The sequence below is a fragment of the Aquarana catesbeiana genome, linkage group LG05, assembly GCF_042186555.1.
Source record: "Aquarana catesbeiana isolate 2022-GZ linkage group LG05, ASM4218655v1, whole genome shotgun sequence".
In the NCBI taxonomy this organism is placed as follows: domain Eukaryota; kingdom Metazoa; phylum Chordata; class Amphibia; order Anura; family Ranidae; genus Aquarana; species Aquarana catesbeiana.
Window position 1 is genome coordinate 178,778,403 of NC_133328.1, and position 22,040 is coordinate 178,800,442.

The window sequence follows — 22,040 nt, forward strand, 5'->3', positions numbered from 1 at the left end:
GCGAGCGGCGCGGCGCTCTGTGAATGGCCCCGTGGTTTTCTGGGAACACACACAGTTCCCAGAAGGCAACGGGGCCACTCACCGAGGAGCAGGACACGCCGTGGAATAGGAAGAGGCAGATTAGGAAGACTGCCTAGCAACAAGGGTTAAAGGTAATTTTTTTTTTTTTTCACGTTTTTTTTTTAATTTTTTTAAAGATTTTTGGTGCAATTTTTTTTTTTAGGGTGGCCCTCCACTTTAACCGCATCCAATTCGCATAACATGTGAATTGGCCGGGCCTTCAATGGAGCCAGTTCACACATGTCTGGGACGGCTGCGGTCTGTTTCTGAAAAGGGTCCTGTGCGATTTTGGGTCTGGCTTAGGTGCGAATAGAAGTAAAAATTTGCACCTGAACCGGTGAACAAATTCGCACCGGACTCCAGACTGCAAACCACAGCTGGACAAGTGTAATTCCAACCTAAAAAGGCAAAGAAAAACACATTGTCAATGACTGACTTTTAATGTCACTCTCTGGTGTATAAAGACATTGGAATCTATAGTCTTGTGTCCTGCATGTTTTTAGTTATCATTATACACTAATCTATGATCCAAAAGGAATGTGGCACCACAAATGCTTGCAGCTGCCGGTTGCCTACAGTTGTCATAAGCTACTGTCTTTAGTGGGCAGCTTAAAATGTATTCAAGCCGAAGAACAAAATTAGTTTTCTTTAGGCCTTTTTCTCTTTTTCTTTATTGTTACCAGTAAGTAATACACAATGCTCACTCACCTTACAGAACCCATGTGGAAGCAGCGTTGTCATCCCAAGACCAGAAGTGTATTGGGCCTCATTCAATGGGTGCTGGCACCCATAATGTGTGCATGAGGTGTTTGTTTTCGCTTCTACATCCCCCCCAAGCATTTTGCAGGCAGCCTATGAAACAGATGCAGACGCACAAATACAGCCACATGCCAACATTTTACAGGCATGAGGGTGAGGAGCCTGCGCCTGCCAAAAAATTGACAAGCAGCTGTATCCATGAAGCCACTGCCTCTGCATCCACTTCCATAGACTGTCTGCATGCAGCTTGGGGTGGATACAGACGTGAAAACAACATGCCTCATTCATGCAGTACAAGTGTTAGCACCTGTCTGAATGAGGCCTTGGAACTACAGAATGCATCCGCCTTTCCTCGTCTCTATAAAACAGCGGGGTGGTGTTCTTAAATCCACAGAAAGCAACTGGAGCTTGCCTTTCTAGTGCAACGGTGGCAAAGTATCAGGGCCGTAGATGATTTTATTTCTTCAGGGTGGGCGTTCAGCCTTGGGCACCCAGAGAAGAACTGTTAATCACTTGAAGACCAGGCTTTTCCTGGCATTTTTTGTTTACAAGTTTAAATCAGTATTTTCTGCTACAAAATTACTTATAACCCCCAAACATTATACATTTTTTCTTTAGCAGCGACCCTAGGGAACAAAATGGCGATCGTTGCAATGTATTTATGTCACACAGTATTTGCGCAGCGGTTTTGCAAATGAGATTTTTGGGGAAAAGAGAACTTTAGTGAATTTAAAAAAACAAAAAACAGAATAGTTATTCCAATTTTTTTGTATAATGTGAAAGATGAAGTTACGCCGAGTAAATAGATCCGTAACCATGTCACGCTTTAACATTGTGCGTGCTTGTAGAATGGCAACAAACTACGGTAGTTAAAAATCTCCATAGGCAACCCTTTAAACGCCTTTACAGATTACCGGTTTAGAGGTAAAAAGGAGGTCTAGCGCTTATTGCTCTCGTTCTAACGTTCGCGACAGTACCTCACATGTGTGACTCAAATACCATTTACATATGTGTGCGCGACTTACGTATGAGTTTGCTTCTGCGCGTGAGTACGGAGGGATGGGGGGGGCCTTACTTTTTTTTTATTATTATGATTGATTTTACTTTTTATTTTTACACTGTCCCTTAAAAAATTTGTTATCACTTCTTTCTACATCCCATAATAGAAAAAAAGGATGACAGGACAGGTCATCCTTATTGAGAGATCTGGGGTCAAAAAGACCCCAAATCTCTTCTTTACCCTTAAAAGCAATTATATATATATTCTTCCAGCCTGGACTAGAAGTGACGCCATGACATCGCTCCGGTCCTCCAAGGCCATAGAGTCGATCAAAGAGTGTTAACTCTTTGATCGCCTATGGGATCAGCAGGCCGCACCGCCGGATCGTTTCTCGGGCGCACTGCTGGAAACCGTAAGCCTGAGAAACACCTGTGAGCGACGGCAATGAGCCTACTCACTGGGGTTCATTTACTACAGGCAGATAGACCATGCACTTTGCAAGTGCAGTTGTTTCAGAGCTTAGTAAATGAGATACTGCTTCATTTTGCACAGAATACCCAATGATTGGATGATGGAGGTCAACAGAGCTTCCCCTCATTTACTAAGCTCTGAAGCAACTGCACTTAAAAATTGGACACTGTATTTTCCTTTAGTAAATCCACCCCACTGTGTACACAGTAACATATGATACAGTCCATGTACCCACAGAATATGCTTAAATTACTGTGCAATGAGCGACAGTCAAACTTCCACACAATTATTGATAAAAAGTAAAACTCTGCATTACATATTCTTTTCTGTACACAGCCTACCTTGAAGGAGAACTTCATTAACATAGTGAGGGGCTACTATGCAACCTGCAACTGTTGTACAATGTATCATAAAGAGTGCACGGGTCAGGAGTACATCATATACAGTATAAGCCCAGCGCACTGAGACTGATTTATAGAGACGAGGACTGCTGACTGTTCACATCTCCTATGTCTGAATAGGATAAACCCATTCACAACAAACAGCAGTTCCCTGGTGCTCCATTGTATTACTCTTGCATCACTAGTGTCTGCATACCAGTGCCTTGCGGTTAACTACAAAGCCAATTCTCCAGGAGAGCGTATACACACACACAGACACACAATGTAAGATGAAAAAGTGCTAACACAAACTGTCAGTTCAAAAGGGACTGGGCAAATTTAGATCATTGTGTGGCCATCACCACTCAACAGAATTCAATCAACTTCTGCTGAAGGAACATGTTGGAATTTTTTTCTCATTTAGAAACTGCAGAGGCTGATGAGTGTATTCTGCCAGTGAGCGGTGCAGCTCTCAGAATACAAAGTCAGAGGGGGTGCCTTTACCCAGATAGCAAGCAATTGTGCTGCAAGTTCGAAAATGGCCTGCTAAGCTACTGCATGACTTGCCAGGCTTCACAAGTTTGTTGCACAATTGTAGCAAGTCCACATTGCATCACTCCGGATCAACTTTATTTGCAAACATTCTGCAAGTCGGCTGCAAGTTCTGGGTCAGTTATGTTGTGCAATAGTCATCCCACCACAGGGGTCACTGTGGCTGAATTTTAATGCTGTACACTTGCAGAGGTCTTGATGTAGACTCAGCACTGCAACTTTGCTCTTGCTAGAGACTTGTCAGGCAAATTTACTACAAATTGGAAAAGTGTCAACTTGTGGTTCAAGTGCTCTGCAAGTGTACAACTTGCTAGTGAAATTGTGCAGCAAGTTAACAGACTTACAATTCAACACTGCCACAAATTTGTGGAAATTTATCCTTGCTATCTGGGTATCCGCCTCATTGTGTGGCTAGAGGAGTCAGTTTAAAAAGAAAATGGTATGACCAGCTTAAGAGGAACATCATGAGCGTGAAGCTGCCCATAGATGGATCGAGATCTGGCCAGTTCAGTAGGGAGTGGCCAAATTTTGATCTATCTATGGTCGTTCCCGCTCAACTTCGTTATATCGACTTCTGTCAAACGGGGCTGTTTGAAAGCCTCAATCAGCAGACTTTAGCAGCTGATCAATGTATTCTGACAGCAAAAAGAGTCCCACTGTCAGAATACAATGGCAGATCTGGGAGGATTCCTCCATCCACCGCACTGACTGATGGGAAGTAAAAAAAGAAGAGGCATCTATGGCCAGCCTAAATCTAGCAGTGAAAATGTGTTATCTACAGAGGCAAACATTTTCCATAGGTGCTTATTTGAGCTAGATGTGTTGGCAGGACTGAAAGTAGTAATATGGAATGCTGGAGAGATTACACATAGTTTGACAGGGTGGTAAGTACTTTTAGGGTCCAAGTACACTAGGAGCAGAAAAAAATGCTCATAGTGGCTCATATTGCACACGAGTTTAGGAGAGTTTATGGGCATTTGCTTTTATAAGCATTTTTTTCCAAAACATTCCCCTCTGCTCATTTTTCACTATAATCAATGTACACTTGAAAACGCCAAACGCTCCTAAACGCCAAATTTAGGCGCCTTTATGAGAGATTTGTTTTTTCTGCCTGAAAATTCCTCTCAAAAACACAATTGTGATGTTTTTTTTCTGCCTCTGACCGCTTGAAAGAGCTGAAACTTTCTGGGCAACCCCTGCACTTGTGATATTTCCAGGTGAATTAGCTTTGGTGGGGATGTAAGGAGCAGGAAAGCTAGTTAATGGGTTTGCAGCCACTTTGAGGTAAAACGGTATACTTAGGAATATCCAACAAAGTTTGGCAGGGTGGAATGGATTCACTAAACACAGGTGTAGGGGAGAATCTAATAGTGAACAGGGGTTAATATACATGGCACTGGTATGCTGACACTAGTGATGACAGGGTTAATACAATGGGGCACCAGGGAGCTGCTGTGTAAATAGGTTAACCTTATCCAGACACAGGAGACCCCTGATCAGTCAGCAATCCTCACCTCTATAAATCAGTCTCTGTTCTCCTGCATGGGTGACAGCCATCAAGAACTAGTGAAAGGTGGAGCAGGCTGCCTCTGCACTGTGTGCAATTCAAGGAAAAATTTTTAATTTTGGCTGAAGTGTAGGACCCATACGTTGTTCTGGCATTCATTTTGAAAAGCAACCCAACGCACTAAAGCTTGTCATACACTATATGAGTTTTGGACGGTTCCTAATGAATCGGCTGTTTTTTTGCATAGTGGGGGGCCCAGTCAGCCGTCCAACATACCTCGATAGAAAAATCATTGTCGGCCAAAGCCAGCTGTACCCAGATGCTGCCAGTGTGCAGGTATTTTGACAGCCAGCTGGGCCAGCTGTCAAATAAAAATAGGCAAAGTGGGATATTCATCCATTTTCATTGTATAGCATGGATAGAGGAATCTCTTTCTTTTTTTTTTAAGTCTGCAAGCTGAACCTGCAGACGATAAAGAAACTCGGCGTGTGGCTAGCTTAAGGTAACGCACCTGCATCACAGGTTGTCACAATATACAATAGTGCATTGTGGTGCCATGCTTTACAAAGAAAAAGGGCCATTTCAATTGGCTGCCTTAATGCGCATGGACAAACTGCAAAAATGTCAATGGGCTCCTAAAGCTATGGTAGTGTCACATAAAACAAAAATGTACTCCAGCTTCATAAATGTAGTAAAACCCACAAGGTTTCCCAGGTTCACAAAAACACACCTCTGCCTGCATTGGGTATATAAGCCAGCCTTTACCTATGAAACTTTAATACTACATTTAATGAATAACTTAAAACGAATCAAAAAGGTAATAAAAATGAAAATCAGACATATAAAAATAAGAAATTAGACATCTGCAAATGTGAAGGTCTACAGTGTTACATGTATGCTCCAGCTCTCTTCTAGATTATTGGTTAGATTTGTTTCTGCTTTACAGTATAGTCAGATTAGTGAACTTGCAACAACACATTTGAGTAATGTCTGTGATACTTTTTTATTTGCTCTAACAATTAAAATTTGAGGGCTCCAAATGTTTAACTGTTAGTGCAAATCATATAAGTGTCATGGACATTACTCAACGCTGTGATAAAATTGAGCGTCAGGGTGACCTCCAATTAAAGTACACTCAACATAGCCACAGCAAAGCGCAGACAATATTATTTAATAGCAATCTAGTTTCTATGATCAGCATGAAATTATTCACCTTGTTAAAAAACAAAACTCAACAGCTACTTGCAAAGACAGTGACTAGGCCAAAGAAGTGCAGATATTGAGCGTGGGGTATATTAGTAATAGAGGAAGACACAGATGAGCAGCATGTATAAAAGGCTTTTCTTATGATCTTATTGCTCACCGGCACAAATGCAAAGTCTTAGGTGAGTATGTATCCTTAAGCCCAGGCTGTCCGAGCAGAAAGCTTTCAATGGAAAGGCAGGGCCGGACCACCCTTGCATGTGACCTTGCCTGTGAGTTGCTTGTGTGGGAGTTGCTCTCGGAATATTTCTCAGAACGCCGCTATGTTCATTGGGACTCCTTTGACAGCTTTCTCCCAGCATCTATAAATAGAGCCTCCTTGTGTAAAATGAGAGGGACAGAATGGTGCTGAGTGTAGTAAGCAGCCATAGGATCCTGTCTGCCTGGGCACACACCACAAACAATAGATTTAACTGGATATCACCAACCAGAACAATGCCACACACATGAAAAATCTAGGATAATTTGCGGGCAAGAAAAAAAAAAAAAAAAAGTCTTGCTTTAGGGTGCCGTTACATCTATTTATTCCATAAAGCACTATATGGGTTAAAGCAGCATATTCATTTTGGTAGGGCTGCGGAACGCTTTAAAAGTAGAACTTTACCACAATCAGGGTGGATGGGCTTGCCATAATGTGAAAGAATGTACAGCATACGTTGACATAATGGCAAACTTACTCTCTCATGTGCCTGGGCTCCTCCTCATTACTGACATTTTCAGCCCATCTTCTTCTGGGTCCAACGTTTTTCAGGCTTTGCCATTGGGCAGCCACATAGGTCACCACTTTTGGAAATGCTGGAGCTACAGTGTCTTGGCCACTGGCTATGTTCCCAGCCATCAGTACTTGGCATTGCGCATGCACTGCAGGCAATAAAAAAATTGACTTTGCATGTCTCTTCTGCCAACAAAAAATAAAAACTCTAGCGCCAAGAAATTTATTATTAGGACTTTATTTCCCATTTAAACCACGCATGCAGCATTTACAACATAGCACACTACAACACATGCAGTGCATGTTTTGGTGTGCTGTACTGCAGTTGTGTTGGTATCTATAGGTACCACAACACAATGCACATTTTACAATGCATTGCTGCATATAACCATAATGCATAAGTGTGAAGCCAACCACAAAGTAAACTTATCCCAAGAGGAATATGGGGGCTGTCATCACTTTTTTAAAAAAAAAATGCTAGTAAAACTGGTTATGTTAAGCTCAGGGTAGATATAAATCAATGTTTTTTGTTTTTTTTTTAATAAAAAAAAATAATAATAATATGATTTTTTTTTTATTATTTAAATCGGATTTTTTTGATTTTTAATCAAATTTATTTTAATAAAATACTTTTAGAGTAAAAATCTATCCTAAGATAGTTTTCTATTTAAGATACGTTAATTTAGTTTATTCAGCATGAAAATGGAGCTTAGTTATGTAGAATGAGGCTGTACATTCTGCAATATTTAAATTTTTGGTAAACTCATTCAATGAACCCAAGCTCTGCAAGCGGAGATGACATGCACTGCATTGATGCATTCACATAATTTTACAGTAACTATGAGAAAGTTAAGGAATATTCCTTTATCCTATTGTTTTGCAAATCTATGCACACTCAAAACTGTATGATTGAATCGGTTCTGATATCGTCGTTTTACTAACCTGACAGCTTATTATTCTAAATAGGAAAACTTCATTTTGTTTGCAAATATTAAAGATTCTAACTACCAGCAAGAATAAGTCCTTACATTTATAGAGCATATCTCATTTTAATCCATCATGGCAGCGCCTGTTAGCAGGCATCCACTCACCTGCTGCTGCCACGTCCCTCACTTTGTTGCGTCACTGCCGCATCACCAGCCGTCCCATTAAAGTGAATGGGATTGTCAGTGAGTCAACAGCAGGTCAGAGGCGGAGCCGCTGCGGGACAGAGTTGACAGTTTCTCTTTAAAAAATCTGATTTCAAATTGAACTGGTTAACCTGCTGGTTTTAATGGTCTCTGAGTCACTAATCTAAAAAAATCTGAAACAAAACACTCAAATCAGAAAAGTCATGGAAAAGTCAGGCTTCCTTATTTAGATGCTTGTTCCAGGTCAGCGTCCCAAAATATAGAAGCCAAAAGGAGAGCATGAGAGCCAGACAACTAGCATTTGCAGAATAAGAAGCCAACAATTCCAGCCTCCGTGTTTCTCTCAGGAGAGGAGGTCCAATGACCGAAATCATAGATCTATAGTCATTTGATCTTGCTGAAGAGAAGAAAATAGGATTTTTATAACAGCTTACCGATCCTTTTCTTGGAGTACATCACGGGATAGAGAGCCACAGTAATTACTGTATGGGTTATATGGCACCTACAGGTGATGGACACTGGCCCACCTTAGACAGGAAGTTCAATTCCACATATAACCCCTCCCCTTACCGGGAGTACCTCAGTTTTGTAGCAAAGCAATACACGTGTAACCAGAAAGAGGGGAGGGAACCTCTGTGTACCGTGATGTACTCTAAGAAAAGGATTTTACAGGTAAGCTGTTATAAAAATCCTATTTTCTTTATCGTGCATCACGGGACACAGAGCCACAGTAATTACTGTATGGGATGTCCCAGAGCAATGCTATCTTAGGGGAAGGGGACACCAAAAAAAAGTAGGGTGCAATCAGACCTGAGGACCTATACTGCTGCCTGCTGCACACTGCGCCCTCATGCCTTCTTACATCCACCTGATAGAATCTGGTGAATGTATGGACTGAAGACCAAGTTGCGGCCTTGCAGATTTGAGCCATGGAGGCTGGGTGATGCACTGCCCACTAAGCACTAACAGCCCTGGTGAAGTGCGCTTTGGTTTGAAAAGGGGGAACTTTCCTAAGCTTGAATAATTACTTGCCAAATTCATTTGGCAATAGTGGATTTCGATGCTGCCTGTCCTTTCCTAGGACCTTCAGGCAACACAAACAAAACATCTGTTTTCCGAATCTGAGCAGTCACCTTCAAATAGATTTTGACTGCTCTCACTACATCCAAAGAATGTAATGACTTATCTTCCTTAGAACAGGGTTCTGGAAAAAATGAAGGTAAAACAATATCCTGGTTTAGATGAAAACCTGACACCACCTTTGGCAGAAAGCTAGGATGAGGACGCAGCACTACTCTATCCTTGTGAATGATTAAATATGGCTTTTTACTAGAAAGAGCAGCCAACGCTGATACCCTTCTTGCAGAAGAAATGGCTGCCAGAAAACCAGCTTCCTTGTCAAAAGGACCAAAGGAATATGTCATATCGGCTCAAAAGGCTGTTTCTGTAACGCCGACAGAACTAAATTCATGTCCTAAGGGTTCAGGGGTGCTCTAACCGGCGATACCCCCTGTAAAAAGCTTCGGACCAAAGAATGCGAAGCAAGCGGATGTTGAAACAATACCGATAAGGCCAAGACCTTACATTAATCAAAGTAGATATCACTGAGCCTGAAAGCCCACAATTCTTCAGAATGTGGGTTTCAATAGCCAAACTGTTAAATTTAGCATTTGTAAAGTAGGATGGAACACTGGTCTCTGCGACAGCAGGTCTGGACGTGGTGGTAGGGGCCATGGGGCCCCTACCACCATTTTTACTATTTCTGCATACCAAGATCTTCTGGGCCACACTGGGGCCACAAGAACTACCGACTTCCTTTCCCGCTTGATCCCACGGGGTCACCAACGCATCTGTTCCATATGCGAGTGGGATCCCTTGTTCTTGACACAAAGTTGTCAACTTTGTTGTTGAACCTGGACTCAAACAGATCTATGTCGGGGATCCCCCATCTTTGGCATATATCTTCGGAATTGAACTTCTTGTATAGGGTGTGCCAGTGTCCATCACCTGAAGGTGCCATATAACCCATACAGTAATTACTGTGGCTCTGTGTCCTGTGATGTACGATAAAGAAATCACATGGCTATAAAGACATAGATATCTATGGCTATAAAACCTACTAACAAACAGAAGTCCGAGCGAAGCCAGAATACCTGATCTGCATACTTTTTCAAGGTCCGTCACTCAGAAACCGTTAGATCATCATGACACCTAGGCAATTAGTGTTTTCGGAAGAGGTCAGCCATGGCACTGGTATCCCTGAAAGGATTTTTCCACAGCAGTCTATTAGTTTCAATCTTGCCCTTTAAAATGACAGTTGAGGATGAACAGTGACAAAAGCACAGGGCACACTGTACATCCTTCAAAATGTTGACAAATGAATCCAGATAGTGTTGCAGAATCTGATGCTGCCCTAAAGAGAACCTTGGCCATGCAGGGCAAAGCAACAGATTCACTTTAATGGCCCCTTCCCTTGCTGTGAATATTTGCATTCCTTTTATTTCCCTACCATTTTGTTCAGATATGGGGAGTGAAGGAAAGCCCTGTGTGAGCTGCAAGAACCCTAGTGGAGATGACACAGGGCTAAGGCCTCTCTCCCTGCCTCCATGTGATAGCCCTGGGCCAATGACCAGCCTGTCACACAAGAGAGGTAATGAGTAATGTGCTCCTCCATATCTGGAAGCAACGGATATTTTCTTTGCTCACGAAGGCTGAAAACAGCAGCGGAGGAAAGGTGAAGGGAAGTTAGGTATGTACTGCTTGGGAGCATTGACATTGGAGTGGTACAAAATAAAAACAAGCCTTATCAGCAGATAATCAGTACCTGAATGGGCAACTTCAAAAAACAAGGCGGACTAAGGGTGACTCCTAAAAGCCTACCCCCCAGCAATGCATGTTAAATGGATTCACGTTCCCTCACCGCCGAGATTTATTTTTTTATTTTTATTTTACATCTGTCAGGGCTGGGCTCCTGCTCCTTAAGGAGCAGCTCTTTTCTTTCTGTGTTCAGAAGCTGCTCAGCTGTCGAATAATTACCAGCCCCTCCTTGTTACCACAGTGACTCACCTGGTTATCATTACGCTGCCTCATTAGTCCAGCCTACAGCCAGCCCTTTTTTGCTATTTAAGCAGTCTAGTTTATTTCCTCCTTGCTCTTGCATGGTCTATGATCTTTCAGTACTTCCTTCCTGTGCATGACTTGGCCTGGCTGACTTCTCTTCGATGCCTGTTACTGATTTTTGCTCCTGACTATGCCGACTTCTGGTTTCCTGACCCCGGCTCGTCTGATTACCCACTCAGGCATCCAAACCCTAGCTTCTGTTTTTTGACTATGTTCCTCACCTGTGTTATTTTTGCCATTTCATTAAAAGTGTGGTTTTAACTGCACTTTCTGTCTCAGTTTGGTTTATGGTTCCTGACAAACATCAAATTTCACCATTTTTAAAAGTTTGGTTTAAGTAATTTCTTAAAGGGTTTGTAAAGGTAAATGTTTTTTCACCTTAGTGCATTCTATGCATTAAGGTGAAAAAACATCCGACAATACCGCCCCCCGTTTTACTTACCTGACCCCTCGAAAGTCCCGCGCTTGCCCCCGACATCCTCTTCGCCGCTCAGCCTGGCCATCAATTGGCTAGAGTGGATGGATTGAAAGCAGCGCAGCCATCGGCTCGCGCTGCTGTCAATCACATCCAATGACGCGGCACGCCGGGGGGCGGGGCCGAGTGATACCGTGAGTGGCTATGGCCGCCGGCTGTATCACGGGAGCGCGCCCGCAAGCACTCAACACCATGCGAGGGAGCTCGCATGAAGGCGTTGAGTCCTTGTGGGGGGAGCCGAGACAGCCGCCGAGGGACCCCAGAAGACCAGGTTCGGGGCCACTCTGTGCAAAACGAGCTGCACAGTGGAGATAAGTATAACATGTTTGTTATTTAAAAAATATATATATAATATATCTTTAGTGATCCTTTAACATTGTTTGTACTTACAAGCAAAAAAGCAGAATCAGAAAGCCCACAACTTGACCTCTTTGGATGGGAGCAGTGACCTGAAAAGTAAAGATAAAAAACGTATTAATCCAGGCAGACTATAAATAATACAATCCTTTCAGCCTACACAGTCTGCAAAAAAAAGGATAGAGTACCAAGAGCATAAGAAGAAGAATACAGGAAGCAGTAGCAGTTTTTAATATTGTTCATCGTCTTTTACGACTAGTTAAAATGGTATTTTGATGCCCTGATCGAGCTTACTGTACACGTGGGCCTTCTCGGCTCCTGGTATGGTTTTTTTCTGTATGTCTTTCTTTTTTTTTTCTGGATACACAGTTTTTTTTTCGTATGTTGAAAACCTTAAATAAAGAATTAAAACAAATGAAAAAGAAATAAAAAATAGAATTTTGAGCTCTAGTGTTAAAATAAACTGGTCTGCACCCCAAAAGGATCAGAACTACAAGCAAACAATGCTTGCACATACCCTAGCATCCCTGTACCTTGTGGTACCTAAAAACTGCAAGACACAAGTGAGTGGCTCAGCCTATCAGCATTTACCAATACAAAATGGTTTGCTTAATACTAACAAAAACGGAGCTTGCCATGGATAATTTAGGTCAGCCTTTCCCAATCTTTTCAAGACAGAGGAACCCTTGAAAAACCTTTCTAGTCTCAGGGAACCCCAGCTAAAAATTACTATATCCTACAACTCATGATACATTAGTGTGATGGTCATTGGGAATAATTTCCCCCTTAAGAGATACCTAAAAATATCAATGGTGTCAGTGGGAACTTATCTGAAAGGCAGAAATTACTCATTGCTGAAGGAACCCCTAGCAACCTCTGGAGGAGCCCTAAAGTGCTCCCCTTGCAGACAGCTAAAAAGATCATTGATGCCAGTTGTAGTTGAGAGACAGAAATTGTTAAATTGATCAAGGAACCGTAGGGTTTAATGGAACCCTAGTAGGGAATGGCTGATAAAAGTAAATCAGAGATGGAAAAGGTTGAAGAACACAGTCACCAAAGAACCAGGAACAAAAAGGTCTTCGCAGATTGACCTGTTGAAAAACTGCTTTGCTCCACATATCGGTTTAATCCCAGTGCAGAGCGTACTACACATTACACATCATCCACATGACTCAATGTCATAAGGGTGGACAAATGCAGACTAAAAATAGGAAAATATAGATCAAATTGCCATTCAACGCAACAGCCAAGCTGCAGACATAAAAAAAATGGCCACATTTCTAGTTCCTGTAAAATACACCATAAGCAAAATCTGTTTTTTTAGAACCAAGCTTTCTTCACGTAGATGCAAACCCCAACTAAATGACCCTAGAACTTCTCTCTTTTTAATAAAATACATGTTTCAACTTTTATTTTATCCTTTATTACATCTCCATGTTGTTAGCTCATGAAGCCATATTGCAGCCACTTCCTGTCTACATGCATGCATCCCAACAATGGATGCAAGGCATTTCTTGAGGTGGGTTTCCAGATGGTGACAACAGTTGATGGTGCTGAAATGGCCACTTGAAGTTGGTATCAAACCCCTGTACAACAACGCAGTAGAAATATTGGGAAAGAGGAAGTAAATGTCACCCCAGAATAAGTGATGTCTGAAAAGGTCCTTCATGACAGGATTGCTACATATTTATTTTAATGAAAGCTGCAAATTTTAGAAAGATGGAAAATGTCTTTTTAAATTACATTCACATGCTAAAGCTTATATGTACTTTAAAGTGGAAGTTTAGGCTACATATAAAAGGGTGCTTTCACACTGCCCCAACTGCCTGAAGTTTCCCCACAAGGTGGGTGAACCACATTTAGCTGCGGTTTTCGACCGGGTTACCCACGTTTTCCCATAGACTTCTATTAGATCGAGCATTTTTGGGGTGTTTTCTGAAAGCACATCAAAAGTCCTGCATGCTGCATCTGTGCTGTGCTTTCAGAAAATACACCAAAAACTCACAATCTAATAGAAGTAAATGGGAAAGAATGGGTAACCCACATAAAAACCCTGATCTGTGCTCACGCTGTGGAAAAACCACACCCGGGCAAGTGCAAAAAGGGGTCTAAAGCCAGCCATTGATGGAGCGATGGTTGCAGGAAAGCAATTCACTTGTTCCCCCAATCAACCAGGGCCGTCTTTAAGGCAGGGCAAAAGGGGCAGCTGCCCTGGGCCCTGTCATTGGTGTGGGGCCCAAAGCAGCTGCCTCATACTTGCCAACTATCCCAGTTTAAATTCGCTTGTCCTTTGAAGTTTTAGTCCTGTGCCGTCTCCTAATATCTCAGTGTGAAGTGCTGGTACTAATGCTGCCCAGCTCTGTCTTACAGATAACTTACCTGCACACCCCGTGTTTACATGTAAATAACCGGCATTCATATGTAAATAGCGGCGGCAATCATAAGTAAATAGTTGCGGCTGGCAGCATTGATATGTAAATAAAGGCGGCATTCATATGTATATCATGCCCCCTGCAGTGAGGAGATGATGTGCTGTAACCTCTAGCAACTAGTGAGCAGTAATACTGTACAGTAATCTCTAGCAACCAATTAACAAGCAGAAATAGTTTGCTGTACAGTAACCTCTAGCAACTAATCAGTGAGCCGTAATGTGTGCTGTAACCTCTAGCAACCAGTCAGTAAGCAGTAATGATATGCTGTAACCACTGGCAATCAATCGAAATTGCTGCCTGATCTGATACAGTAAACTGATTTTAAGTCTAGCTGCTATTTATTGTATGTCCCAGAGCAGGTAGTGAGCGAAATTGCATGGGGGGAGGGGGGGCAAGAACATTTTTGCCCAGGGTCCAATCAATATTAAAGACAGCCCTGCAATCAACAGCCCGTGTTGATGGTGGAATCCCACACGCAGAGTCATTGTGTTCTCCCAGCGGAGTGGGGAAAGCCACCCCCACCAGGAGAACACAGTGATTATTGCTAGCAGCTATAACAGCTGGTAGCAATCATTGCATGTAAATTCGACAGGCTTGTTGTACCTAAGTTGAACGATCGATCAACTTTTGTACATTCCGCCTGCCCATACATGGCTCGAATCTCGGCTGGTCGAGAGCCTGCTTAAAAAACACTGTTTGCCCTCCTCCTACCTATGCTGTATACTGCTGGTAAAAAAACATGTGTGTAAATGCAATTTCAATCTGCTCTGGGGCAGTCACTCGATGCAGAACATTCATCCCTGTATTGTCATGGAGCAGCTGCTGCAGGAGAGAGGATGGAGCGCTGTCAACGGATGGGCAACTGATACCGATGTATATATAAAAATGCAGCGCTAAACACAAATATGAATATTAGCTACCACAATACATATATGTGACAATCAATCCTTCAACGTGATGGCATAAGAACCATATGTGGGAAAAGGAAGGAGGAATAAACCTCATAGGAAAAAAATAGAGTTCATAATAAAATAAATGTCCATCAGTTTAAACGACATGTGTTCTCCGGTGTCAAAGAAAGAGAAGATGTATATCATAGGTGCAATGTGAATCGCAAGGGTGATCTTCTTATACTAGGCATCCACAGGTGAAAGTAGAAGGAGCAAATACGCTTACCGAAAAAGGTGAACACGTTCGCCGTATGGCTAGGTGTCATTCAGGCTTGTGGATCAGCCGATCCAGATGGGTGATTGCGAAGAAGCGTGTACGGCAGGTTCAGCTGGTTCCTTTCCAACCACCATAGGCAGCCTGGGAACTTCTGATGTTCAAGGTGTAGGTGTAGTCACCTTCCCGGCGAGTGGATGGCCAGAAAGTGTGGCTTTCACTCAGCCAGTGTGGGGACATGCAAAAGGAGGAGAAGACTCCACAAGTGTATTGTCAGCTTTGGGGGAGGTTGGACCATGATGGACATTTGATTTTCATAAATTGCTAGATCTACGGAACATTTTTGGCATGTGGTTTTCACTGAAAGTAAAAATGTTTTTAAATATTAACTTCCTGACAGGATTGCAATAGATTTACTTTAATGAGGGTGGTGAAACTGTCCACTAATTGCAGCAGGGAATTGATACCAGGGCACAGGAGTCACAAATTGTTAATTCAGTATTGCGATTCCACATTTGTCATTCATATTGAAAATGGTCTGGGCACGCTGCCCTGAGAAACAATGAGTCGACAAGAAGGAATAACTTTCAACTTCAGATAATTTGAAATAGATAATTATTTTTGCATAAAACAATTAATCTGTTGCCATATAGTACAATAAAAATGCAAAAAGTGTTGTTCCAAACAAAAAAAAAAAAAACTGGCTTGTATCCATCATGTAAATATCTGCGTTCAAACCAGATTCCTCTTAAAACAATAGAAGTCTTGTTGTGAAGAGTATGCAGTACTAGATGAAGGTTAAATACCAATGTTAAAAAGACTCCAGTCCTACACTGGCTAGACCAGATGCAGCCATTTTAGATATAAACACACACACACGCACACACAGATATATAAACATATATAGTTTCAAGAATCCCTGCCCTTCTGAAAGTATAAACTTTCCAAAAATGCTCCACCTTACAGTATTAGAAATCAATGCTCAAGTTCCAGTCCGTGACTTTGCTTACGCTGAGATGAGGTCAATAGTCTTCTGCATGCAGTGGAAAGAAGTTTCTAATGCTGCGTACACATGAGCGGACTTTCCGACGGACTTTCTGACTAGGTCCGACGGACTTTCCGAACCAACGGACTGGGCCACACACGATAGGACTAAGTCCGTTCATAAGTTCGTTCGGTTTGAACGTGGTGACGTAAACGGGACTAAAAAAGGAAGTTTAATAGCCAGTAGCCAATAGCTTCCCTTGCATCGTATTTGGTCCGTCGGACCAGCACGCAGACGAACAGTTTTCCCAATTTGAGTCCGTTGGACAGATTTGAAACATGTTCTATTTCTAGGTCCGTCGGATTTTTATCCCGAAAAGCTATCGGACCACACTATCGGATTGTCCGCCGGACTAATCCCGACAGACCTAGTCCGCCAGAAAGTCCGTTCATGTGTACACGGCATTAGTCTCCTCTCCACCAGTGATGAGCATGTAGTAAGTTACAATGTGGCAGCAGGGGCCTGGGTTGTGTCATACATTTGTGAACACAGCCAACTGGATTTACATGATAGTCCTCTCTAATGCCGCGTACACATGATCAGACTTCTCGTCGGAAAAAGATATGACGGCTTTTCCGATGGGATTCTGCTCAAGTTTGCCTTGCATACACACGGTCACGCATAAGTTCGCTGAACTTACGACCATCAAGAACACGGTGACGTACAACACTACGACGAGCGGAGAAAATGAAGTTCAATGCTTCTGAGCATGCGTCGAATTGTTTCCGAGCATGCGTAGGAATTTTGCGCGTCAGAATTGCCACAGACGATCGCATTTTCGGATAGGAACTTTTTCCGACCGAAAAATTGAGAACATGCTCTCAATCTTTTGCTGGCTGGAATTCGGCCAGCAAAAGTCCGATGGAGCATACACACGGTTGCATTTTCCGACGAAAAACTCTCATCAGTCTTTTGCGGGCCGAAATTCCGAGTACGCGGCATAAGCCAGCCCAGAAAGTAGACACTGACCCTGGATAATGTCTGAAGAAAGATAAGTATATCTTTCTTGCAAGGCAATGTCGGGGGAATTGCTGTGATTAAAGTGAGAGGTAACAAATACCTGGAAGCGTTGAATGTACACATTACTTAGCACTCAGGAACTAAACATGAAAAATATATCTGATGCAAGGTCCTCCTTAACATGGGTGATCATGCCTGTATAGTATAAAGAGACTATTTTTTTGTAAAGCCTCTAACTTCCAAGTGAAGAGTAAAGGCAGTCCATTGAAAACGATTAGGGCTCTGCGGCTGCATGGGCACAGCCACTGGTCTTATGTGATAGGCGTGCAGGTGAGCAGTCTGGAAAACACACTGTCCGATTTCGGGGCCACTCATCCGCATCCCTGTTAAATCTTCAGCCCCCCCACCAAAAATTTAAGTCAGCAGCTACAAATACTATAGTACTGACTTTTATTATTAGGACACTTACCTATCTCCAGGGATCCTGCGATGTTGGCACCCCAGACAATTTTTCAATCGGCTGGCAGGTGGTGCTGCCGCCATTCCTCACAAGGGAAACCGGCAGTGAAGCCTTGTGACTTCACAGCTGGTTTCCTACTGTGCATGCGCGAATAGCCTGGTGGCGGTGCAAGGAGGAGGGTGGCCGAACTTCCAGGGAACCTCGCCGTGGTGAGGTCTCCTGAAAGTGGGGATTAGTACCTGTCAAAAACAGATACCCAATAGCAGCCAGCACTGCAATCTAGCAAAAATTGTGTAAACACATGGGGTACAAAAATGCAGCACTAAACATAACTAAACAGTCAAAATGTTGCCATTTGGCATAATAAAAGATGGACTTGGCCAAAAAATGTCTTGCGTTGGTATGCAGCCCAGGAGTCTATGACCGCATTTCCTTCTGAGGCATCCAGACCATCATCACTACATGCTTGATTAAAGCTACCTTTTGGTAAGCGTATTCAATCTTTTCTCTTGGGTGGCGGATGCAGTAGTCATAGTGACTCCTTAAAGAGGAGTTCAACCCATTTAAAAGTTAGCAGCTATAAAGAGTATAGCTGCTGACTTTTAATAAATAGACACTCACTTGTGCCACGGTCCAGCGATACGGCCAACTCAGGCCTCGCATCTCTCCCCCTTCTCTCTGCGGCGCCGGCATTGCAAGTGTGGGCGTCCGGCTGTGGCTTCACAGCTGGGCATGCACCGCGCATGCTTGCGCTTGCGCATTATGAATGGCCAGGAAATCTTCTGGGACCTTTGACGTGTCCCAGAAGATTGCGGGGAGGGAGGGGGGAGAGGTGAACTTTCACTCGGCGCCACAGCGCCAGGAGAGAAAGTGGGAGCTAGGTACCTGTGAAAACTAGGTACCTGCCCACCACCCCAAAAAAAAAAAAAACAATGACATGCTTAATGTCATTAACTTTGTCTTCTTTAACTTTTTTAAATTATATTATGTCACAATATTTTTTTCACATTGCAGTGTGCACTTTTATTATGCCAAATGGCAACATTTTGACTGTTTCGTTACATTTAGCGCTGCACCTTTGTACCCCAAAAACAGGTACCCGTTCTCCCCCTGAAAGATGCCAAATTTGGCAGTGGATGGGGGTAGGAAGCAAACGAGCAGAGCTTCCCCTTTTGGGTGTAGCTCCGCTTTAAATTACAACCAGCAGCTGTGTTCCTGCTACATCCTAATAGATCTCAATGGGCTGCCTGCAGGCAACATCTGAAAGTTGAGCACACTGCAAAAAACCTCCCATTTGAACCTTGTGAATAAAGCCTTTTTAACAAATGTAAAGCTGACCTTTCCCCTTCACACTAAAAATCCATGGTCCAATGTATGTAGGAATGTAGCCACCCTGTCTTGCTTGCTCTCGAGATAGACTATGGATTAGGGGATGAGTAGTGTGCACAGAGCAGTGTTCATGACCTCAACTAACATGCACTTACCATTCCAAACAAAGGGAAGTGGGAGGGAAAAGGAGAGGTTTGGGAGATCATGAGAGATGTTACAGGGAGGCAAAAACAATTTAGTGAAAAATGGATTAGGGCTCTTTCATGCAAGCTTTGCTCTCTGAAGAGCAATCCGTGTTCACATCACTCTTCAGTAAGCATTTGGCAGGCAGTGAGGAGGCATTGTCTCGCTTCCCCACTGCCTTGAAGATTTTCTTTAAGTAGTCGATGTGTACGGATTATTTTTGGAGAAAAAGAACATAGCTTAGTGTCACTTTAAATGACGAATTTCGGATAGAGCAGAAATAGGATCCTGCAAATCCTATCTGGACTTCTGAATTACAGGCCGGTCATTCCCATGGCACTGACTCAATTCACAGGAGGAAAACAGAACCACAAGTGTATGAATAATAATATAATGATATTTATTAACTACCACTATTTATTCAGCCGTCATTTAAATGCACACTCTATACTGTTTGCATAGCATTTAGCTGGCAGGTAAAGAGCACAAACCAAACCTGGATGTTAGATGCAGCAATGATCACAGAGAATGCAGTAACCACTTGCTGACCAGGCCCTTTCAGGCACTTTTTGTTTACAAGTAAAAATCTGAATTTTTTGCTAGAAAATTACTTAAAACCCCCAAACATTATATTTTTTTTTATAGAAGAGACCCTAGAGAATAAAAGCCGATCATTGCAATTTTTTGTGCACACTTTAATGAATTGTATTATTATTTTATTTGGTAAAATATAAATGATGATGTTACACCAAGTATATAGATGCCTTAACATGTCACGCTTTAAAATTGTGCACGCTTGAGGCGACAAACTACGATAATTAAAAATCTCCATAGGTGACACTTTAATTTTGTTTACAGGTTATCTGTTTATAGTTACAGATGAGGTCTAATGCTAGAATTATTGCTCTCGCTATAAAGTTTGCAGTGATACCTCACATGTATGGTGCGAACACCGTTTACATATGTGTACGCAACTTATTATGTATGTATGTTTTGACTTCTGTGCATGAGCAGGGAACAGGGTCGCTTTAAATGCTGTATATATTTGTTTTGCTGTTTTTTTTTATTTTTTTTACACTGTCCATTACATTTTTTTTTTTAATCACTTTTATTCCCATTACAAGGAACGTAAACATCCTTTGTAATAGAAATAAGGGATGACAGGTCTTCTTTATGGAGAGAGCTGATCTTTTGTGTACTTCCACCCAAGACCCGAAGTGACATCATGACGTCGCTCCGGTCCTCCAAGATCATAAAGGTGATCAGAGACAATCTGGTCTCCATTCACCTCTATGGCCAGCTGTGCAAAGCGCCGAATCGTTACCGGGTGCACCGATAAAAAATTTCTGGCGAGCGGAGAGAGCAACGACCCCCCCCCCCTGCTGCTTCTGAAAGCAATTAAGTGGCTAATTAGCCGCTCGGACCGCGTTCTTGAGAAAACCAAATCGCCAGCTGAAAACAAAATACTGAAGTTATGGCAGATAACTTCAGCCATAACCCTGGTAAACCACTTTAAGTCATGACGTATATATACGTATTACCGTCAGCAAGTGGGTAATATCTGCAGTTTAACAGACAGCACTACATACAGTTAGACATACAGAGAAAAGACAGCCTACTGAGTAACAAAAGGAATGCATACATCGATAGTTAAGGTATTTCTGTTTCATAAAAAAAACTGGGTATGACCATTCTGGATTTTATGACTCTGAATTTTACTATTCAGGGCACTTGCAGCGTAACATGGCCATACGTTTAAAGGAAATCTATGGTCCCAGCATACACTTTCATTTTACACATCAGCATTGTAATAAGAATACAAAACAATAGTTGTTTTTTGATAATCCAACATCAGCTTACTTGAAAAATCTCCATTATATTGTGAGTTCTGCCCATCTGTTAGACATCTCTTTCCACAAATCTCTGGATTCCCTGCATGCTTTGCAGCTTCTTCTCTGCTATTTACAATTCCTAAGGACTACATATCCCATGGTACCTTGTTGACCACAAGCAGCGATTTCTGTACTGACTCCGCCTACTGGAACTCCTCCTCTCAGCACCTCTGTAGTTCCGAAGGGAGGCTCTGTGAAATGTGTGACATAGCAGTGCCTACTCATGGAGGTTATAATGAATGCATGCAGGTCACAGGATTCAAAAAAGTAGATGTGTGGGGATCTTCACAAAGTTTAGAAACTTCAAGATCATTTAGAGTATTAAAGCGGAGTTCCACCCAAAAATGGAACTTCTGCTTTTCCGGTTCCTCCCCCCCTCCGGTGTCACGTTTGGCACCTTTCAGGGGGGAGGGGGAAGCAGATACCTGTCTAATACAGGTATTTTGCTCCCACTTACAGGCAGAGATACCCCAGCCACCCGCGGGTATCTACGCCACATCTGGCGCCTTCTCCCCCCCCCCCGCTGTATTCTGGGAGACACACAGGTCCCAGAAGCCAGCAGGGACCAGTGGGATAGCGCTGCACGTGTCGCAAGGCTTCACTTCCTGATTCCCTTACCCAAGATGGCAGCGGCAGCATCCGACAGCCGAGGGAAAGATCGGCTTCGGGTGCCGACATCGTGGGCGCCCTGGACAGGTAAGTGTCCTTATTTTAAAAGTCAGCAGCTGCCGTATTTGTAGCTGCTGACTTAAAAAGCAAATTAAAAAAATCAGCGGACCTCCGCTTTAA

At 42.7% G+C, this 22,040-nt stretch overlaps 1 protein-coding gene across 1 annotated transcript in view; it reads right to left on the minus strand.

Annotated features, from left to right (window-relative positions):
- TRAK1 (trafficking kinesin protein 1) overlaps positions 1-11,874 on the minus strand; it is a 234,172-nt gene extending 222,298 nt beyond the window's left edge. Inside the window, exon 1 of the mRNA XM_073630396.1 lies at positions 11,820-11,874. The gene's annotated coding sequence lies outside the window, so the exon portion shown is untranslated. The remainder of the gene's footprint in view (positions 1-11,819) is intronic.
- Between the last annotated feature and the right edge of the window lie 10,166 nt (positions 11,875-22,040).